The sequence below is a fragment of the Schistocerca piceifrons genome, chromosome 8 (genome assembly GCF_021461385.2).
Source record: "Schistocerca piceifrons isolate TAMUIC-IGC-003096 chromosome 8, iqSchPice1.1, whole genome shotgun sequence".
NCBI lineage: Eukaryota > Metazoa > Arthropoda > Insecta > Orthoptera > Acrididae > Schistocerca > Schistocerca piceifrons.
Genome location: NC_060145.1, coordinates 69221318 through 69229085, shown reverse-complemented (window position 1 = coordinate 69229085; position 7768 = coordinate 69221318). Strand labels below are relative to the sequence as shown.

Here is a 7768-nt window from a genome sequence, read left to right as displayed (position 1 = left end):
ACAGTTTTAATCTGCGAGGAAGTTTCTTATTTTTCCTGCTGTATGCCAGTCGTTGGATGCCTAGGAAGCAAAAACCCGTCCATAACAAATAAGTTTCAATGCCTCAATATGCAGACGGAACCGTTCCTTTTTTCAGTAGTATTTTTTGTTGCTTTTGTGTCGTGAAACTGAAATTTTACGGCACAACGTACATGTCTCACATGCAGCCAGTCATGCCAGCGCGTGTCACAGAGGACGCATGTGGCGACTAGTTTCCAGAGACTTCGCCATTGTGGCGACGCGACACAGTGATTGAGAACTTGAATCACAGAGCTGAATTGGGGACGTCATCTGGGAGCGAGTGCTGAGGCCCAGTATGCAAGCGACTGACAACTCTGCGTGTATCGGTGGTGGGCTTGCATGCCGCGATGTCTGATACTGCCTGATAATCGTTGTGCTAGTTCAGCAGTCTACGCTATGGAGTGGATGTGGCCGCATCTACTTGAGCCAGCGCGAGAGGCTGCAATTTACGATTTGTGGGACGGCCCCGGAGCCACACTTGTCTGCTCTTGGGTGGTTGACCCGACGAGTGGTATGGAAGTCTTGCGGAGTTCGTTGACGGCAGTCAAGATAGACCCTGAGAAAGCAGAATGCCATGGGGCCAGGAGAAGCGTGGAAGCAGCAGGGGACTGCAACGTTCAGCACGGGAAGCGGACAGCTGTAAAGTGGATATCGTCGAGCTGTGGTAGCAGATGGTAGCAACTGGTAACAACGGAGAGACAAGGAAGGAGCACAGTCGAGGGTTCGGTTAGGGCAGTACAGTGGAGTGCAAGAAACGTACTCTCCTTTGTGGGTCGTAATTGCACTTGTCGAAGTTCTGATCGACCAAAATACAGTGTGGAAGTGTGCGTCACGATCGGTGAGGTCGGTCAGTTATTGTTTTTCGTTGTGAAGAAGCGTGCAGATACCGTGAGGAGTCTGAGTGAGGCCATAACACTAAGTGTGTTTCACAGCACGATCGTGGTGCTGTCTTAGTGTGCCATTATTGACAAAGTACATGTTTTAGTCTGCAGTCATAATTTATTTATTTTTCCTGCTGGCTACCCGATTTGATACATAGGCCATCCCGGGGCAGGTATTCGTTACGTCCGTTTCTGAAGTAGGTGTGTCAAATACGTGGTGCGTTACTCTATGACCAAACTAAGCTGAGGAAAAAGGAAATCCTAGATTAGTTCACAAAATGGGTATAAGGTTTCCTAACTATTTTATTCAGTGCATACATTTTCCATCGATGATTCAATGAATTTATTATGAAGCTCAACATCCCCCCAACCAGTTTTTAACCTTTGAGTGTGTTTGCAAAGTTTCTATTCCTGTCACGTAACTTCTCCCTTTTGCCCCCCCCCCCTTTCTGCTCTCCCCCACACTTCATTTACGTTAATATACCCAACTATTTACTATATTTTAAATAACTGACGTAAAAAACTGATTTTTTGAGACGAGGTGCTCTGGTACCATGATATTATGTGACAAACCTACTAGGGAAGCGAACGTGACTGTTTGCCAGGCGATGGCCTGAGGATGGTGCCGTGTATCGAAGCCGGCAGCCAGTAGGCAAAGTAAATGAACTGTGACTACAAATTAAAACATATACGTTTCCAATATTGTATTGGTCGCTGGTCCGCCGACCGTATTTCGATAATACGTAACATTATTGTTTTGGGTTTGAAAGCACCGTGAGACTCTTGTCAGATCATTGTGTATGTATTTTCCTTGTAGGTTTTGTAGTAGGTTGTGCTGTGATGCCTGTCTGTTTGTGTCGGGTACGGTGGAGACGTTGGTAGTAGTGGTCTGTAGATGATTTTAGTGATCCCTTCTGCTTCTCACTATCTTATTTTGGTGCACTTTTGTAATTTGTGGGATAAGTAACACTGTTTTATTTATATAATGTGAGCATGTATCTTAGAATGAGTTATTGCAGTTTATTATTTTTGCCCACTGAGGAGAGTAGATTATTTTGTTACAGCGGGCCGAATAAGTGTTTTGTTTTTTTCCTGTCATTTTCTATCTGAAGTTAATAGTTACAGAAGGTTTAGCAAAAGTATTTTTGTGTATTCGTATGTGATTTTGTTTTGTAAATTGTTGTTCAATAAAACAAAGTTTGATTGTAGCCCCATGCTTGCAGAACGCCCAGCCAACCTTCCCAAATTCTGTGCCACATGTCTTATTTTTAAGCTTAACATTTTCGAGATTGAGCTTCTAATAACATACCATTCACGGCAGTTGTTCCTTGTCGGTGGCTTAAGAGCCCAAATTATCTGAGTGCAAATACAGATAGCATATACAGTCGTTGGTGGAATCAAGTTGTCCTGACAACAATAATTGCATCTTTGTATAAAAAAAAGCGCCTAAGGCCAATAAACGAAACAGTAAACCTTAAGGAGTCACTCAGAAAGCACAATGATAAGGAATGTCGGTTATTAGCTTCTACCCTGCGTCAGAATGTGTTACAGAAATCGCTTTCCTGTTCATCACCGTTGCTTCTTACCTTCGTTCATTGGTTTTAGCCTATTCAACCTAGACCTCCCCTGGCTGTGTAGTGAGCAGCACACCTTGTAATTATTTCCGACGTCCCGTTGGACGTGCGTCTATATTGTGGACGTGTGCAAACACTGAGGAAACTTCGGAGATTTTTTTTTCCGTCACGGTGGTGCCTCGGAGGAAGATCAGAGGCGTTTCTGCTAGGGAAAAGAGTCCCATCATCGGTAGTAGTAGCAGTCCCAGAAGAGAGAGACACGTGCCGCGTCGATTTTTTCAGCGTGCGCGTACCGGCACGCTAGTGGTCGGTGGCGCGTTTCTTTTTGACGCCGGCGAGGAGTGAGGGAAAGAGGCAAAGTGGGGAGGGGGTGGAGGGAAGGGAACAGATTAAAAACTCTTTAAATCCTCCCTTATCCACCTCCGCCGCGTCCGTGGCCGCTATTGAATACACATTGCCCATCTGTCGCCAGCAAGCGGGCGTCGTCACCACCCCTTTCCCCAACCCCTATACCACGGCGTCTGTCCGCTCAGGTTTCTCGCTCTCGTCGCTTACCGCACAGCACCTATCTTCCCCTCCCTCCCCCATCCCCCTGCCAACACACCAATCTTTCTCTCTGTCTCTTCTTTGCTCTCACGTAGCTGCGCCGCGACAGGAAGTGGTGGATGCCCCAGACGAGAGGGGACAGGGGGAGGTGGGGGGGCTAGGAGGATTTAGCCACAGCGGCCTGCCTCTGTCCGCGGATATTGAAGGTATTAAAATTGAGTTTTAAATATTTTAATCTTCATTGATGGCGAAGATAGAGGAGCGCCGTCCTACCTTGCCGTCCCGTAGCAACCCAGCAGGTCCAACCGTGGCTGCTCCACAGAGAGTCGGGTCCTCTTTTCCCGCAGGTTTACTTCTCTTTTTTTATTTTTCTTTTAATAAAAAGAGCTCCTAATGGTGACGCGGCTCACGAATGCGAAGGACGAACCTCGCGAGAGGGGGATGTGGGCGCTACCGAGAGGAATTTAGATATGCGTCGGCGGAATGCGGGCTTTCGTGCGCATCTCTGCGATTAAATATTGTTAATGGAATAAGATCGAGTAAAAATGTTTAATTTTCGTGTAAGTAACGAGACGCCCGGGTGCAGAGTAGGAGTACGCGGCTCTTCTCGCTTCTCTTACGTCCATATTCAGCTGTACATACGTGCTTTTACCGGTTTTTTTTCACCCGCTCTCGCACTGGTGGTCGCCGGATTGCTGTTTTTGTGAGAGATATATAGCGGTAAATCCTCACGTGATTCTCCGTCTGAAACGGCGTCATCCTTTTCAGCGGCGACGCGAGATCGAGGGAGGGAGCCGGAGAGAGGTTGACGGATTATTGAAAAGGGGGAAGCCTTCCGACATATATGCGTGGTCTCCTTTGAGAGACTCGTGGATGTGTAAGTAGTTAGAAAAAGTTCGAACGTTCTGCAGAGTTTCTCTTTCTTCTTGTTATGTTTTTCCTGTCAGTCATCATCAGTAGATAAAAAGTACTTTCTTCCCAGTTACTGGATTTAAGCCGGTTATTCATCAAATCTACGACAACGACAATAGTTCGTCTGTTTCACATGCAAACTGGATACGTCACCATCATCCTGTAATATGAAAATTTTTTGGTACTGTTACAAAACAGAAATCCAATGAAAATTAGTCCGCAGCTCGTGGTCGTGCGTTAGCGTTCTCGCTTCCCACGCCCGGGTTCGCGGGTTCGATTCCCGGCGGGGTCAGGGATTTCCTCTGCCTCGTGATGACTGGGTGTTGTGTGATGTCCTTAGGTTAGTTACGTTTAAGTAGTTCTAAGTTCTAGGGGACTGATGACCATAGATGTTAAGTCCTATAGTGCTCAGAGCCATTTGAACCAATGAAAATTATAATTTCTGTATGTTTATAGTTGTCATTTGCTTCACTCGATGCTGAACTACTCTCACAGTATTGCTTAATTGTTCATCTATCTGAAAACATATTTTCGCCTCTGTTACCAAACGTACCATTCATGGAAACTGGGCTGGATATTTTGAATGCTGGAATTATTTTTGGAAAGGAGAGTTACAACACTGTATCTGTTGATATTCTTCTAAATCAAAGAAAAGATCTTCTGACAGAGTGAGAAGTAGTGATCGCCAGTCATGATAGACCTACGTTTGCTGACATACAGGTGAACTGAAATACACACGTTTCGAAAAACTTAAATGCGTTCGACCAAGTGCTACCAACCGAAGACTTTTCACTTTATAGTGATCGTGTTTCCCATAATACCAATAGTGATTGAAAGGTGGTAGTCGGCATCACGCCTTAATAAAATTCTGCAGAATAACTGCTGCTACCTTCCGTGCTGAGGTTCAAATGGTTCAAATGGCTCTAAGCATTATGGGACTTAACATCTGAGGTCATCAGTCCCCTAGGCTTAGTACTTAAACCTAACTAACCTAAGGACATCACACACATCCATGCCCGAGGCAGGATTCGAGCCTCCGACCGTAGCAGCAGCGCGGTTCCGAACTGAAGTGCCTAGAACCGCTCTGCCACAGCGGCCGGCTCCGCTGAGAAATCTGTGGATGTGGCTCACTAACGTACTTGTTGCAGCAGTCGAGGTAAATGCCCTCACTTCAAGAGCATCTTCACTGGCGTAAAAGCACCTACAGAACACGCCTCATTGTGGTTGTTTAAGAGCCACAAGTGAAATGATTCGTTGCTAATCTGCAGCAAAGTAATGGAATCGCCCGTGCCCCCCCCCCCCCCCCCACCCTTCCAAGGCCAATTGGACGAGGGCTACTTACACCTAAAGATTTTGTTGAGAGACACCACTGCAAGCTCCTCCGTTCAGTCCGTATCTTTCAGCGTGTGATTTTTACATCTTTGGCGACCTGAAGAAAGATATGCGTGGACGTCGGTTTCAGTCTGACAAGGAAGCGCAAGAGTGGGTGTGGTTGTGAATCCGTCAGGGACCGACCGAATTCTACCTAACAGGAATTGATCGTCTCGTCTCGCAGTGGGATAAATATCTTAATGTGTGGGGTGACTACTTTGGAACGGATGCTCTTCACGGTCCCATTGTGTTCAGTTTTCATTTGATTGCCCCTCATATACTCATCACTTCCTATGCGCCTGGGCGATAGGCAACCTTCGCAACATCCCTCAGAGTTCTCGTACGGTAAGCAAGAGCTAGTGTAATGGCGTATGAATGTTTAGTTTTGGTACTGAAATAAACAGCTAATACGTAATAGCGAAAACTTTAGCTCATACCGGCTATTCAAACTGAGGGTCTCGGGGCTTAATATATGCATTACCACGTAACATAAGCTTTTTCTGCACACTCTGTAATACCTTTATTGTCACCATCTGCACTGCGAGACAGATATCTAGAACCTCAAAAGGCAGGTTGCCTTGCAAATCTACTGCGGTTCACACGTCAGAGATTACAAGTAGTCCACAGAAATTTTTACTCGATAGAATTTAATCGTTAATTGCCTTGAATAAAATAAGGAAATACATGGAGCCGGCCGGTGTGGCTGTGCGGTTCTAGGCGCTTCAGTCTGGAACCGCGTGACCGCTACGGTCGCAGGTTCGAATCCTGCCTCGGGCATGGATGTGTGTGATCTCCTTAGGTTAAAGTAATTCTAAGTTCTAGGGGACTGATGACCTCAGAAGTTAAGTCCCATAGTGCTCAGAGCCATTTGAGCCATTTGAAATACACGGTCGTCAATACGTCACATCAAACTGTATATTATACGTGCTGTGATGAAGGATCACCAACTTCTGTGCAGAAGTATGAATAGTTCGCAGACCTACACTTCACGGGCATTGCTTGTTCAAGACCTCTTATCGCCTCCAATTTCCATTTCTGGCCATTGCTTCCTTACCTCAAACAACTCATTTTTGCCCAGAATGAGATTTTCAGCCGGCCGGAGTGGCCGAGCGGCTCTAGGCGCTACAGTCTGGAACCACGCGACCGCTACGGTCGCAGGTTCGAATCCTGCCACGGGCATGGATCTGTGTGATGTCCTTAGGTTAGTTAGGTTTAAGTAGTTCTAAGTTCTAGGGGACTGATGACCTCTGCAGGTAAGTCCCATAGTGCTCTGAGCCATTTGCACCTTTTTTTTTTTGAGATTTTCACTCTGCAGCAGAGTGTGATCTGCCAGGAAATTTAATATCAGCGCACATTCCACTGCAGAGTGAAAATCTCATTCTGGAAACATCCCCTAGGCTGTGGATAAGCCATGTCTCCGCAATATCCTTTCTTTCAGGAGTGCTAGTTCTGCAAGGTTCGCGGAAGTGCTTCTGTAAAGTGTGGAAGGTAGAAGACGAGGTACTGGCAGAAGTGAAGCTGTGAGGACGGGGCGTGAGTCGTGCTTGGGTAGCTCAGTTGGTAGAGCACTTGCCTTCGAAAGGCAAAGGTCCCGAGTTCGAGTCTCGGTCTGGCACACAGTTTTAATCTGCCAGGAAGTTTGAACTCGTTTGTGGTCCTTCACGACGTGCATGATTTTGACAATAAATATGTGGAACACCACATATGCACATAACCTTACACAAATTCCTTCAACAAAAACTAAAAAAAAAAACAAGGAAGATCGAAGTTGCTTTCACATAAATCACTCAGAACAACAATTTATCTTCTTCTCGTCTGGAAAGCATCATATCCATTAAAGTAGGATTGTAATCAAATTAAGTAAATTTTGGATGTATCGTTTTTGCAATGATGACTATTTTGATTTATTCATGGTTTTCTAAAATCTTTCCAGGGTAACTCCGCAACAATTCCTGTCCATAAATAAAGGCCTCTTGGTTACTAATAATTCTAAAGGTGCATCATATACCGCCATCGTAGTTTACTGCTTTTCCAAGACGTCATAGCATGTCACGCATCGTAGTGCCCTACTTTTTTTATTTTGCTTTTTTTTTGTTTGGTGGCGCAACCTTGAATCGAAGTATTTATCGGTCTACGAACATCAACAAATATGAGAAACGTCTTGGAAATTCTACTGAGAAAGCACTCTGAAGTTCCAACCGAAAGTCTTGCTGCTCGTTCAGAAATAAAGAACTTGTTACTGCTTCAGTTTGTCGAATCCTCCAAGTCCAAAATACCAAACTATTATCATTATATTCCAGCATGTCGATAAACCTAAGGAAAGCATCAATTTATGTCCGGCTCAGTAAATGGGAGCTGAGGGCAAACGCTGGTGGTAGCCCGCATTACCGTCGTGGGAATGGTCCTATGTTGCTATTGTGTTTT

At 45.4% G+C, this 7768-nt stretch overlaps 1 non-coding gene across 1 annotated transcript; it reads left to right on the top strand.

Annotated features, from left to right (window-relative positions):
* The first annotated feature begins 6885 nt into the window (after positions 1-6885).
* On the top strand, positions 6886-6960 carry Trnas-cga. The gene has a single exon. It is a non-coding gene; the product is annotated as a tRNA-Ser (tRNA).
* Positions 6961-7768: the final 808 nt, after the last annotated feature.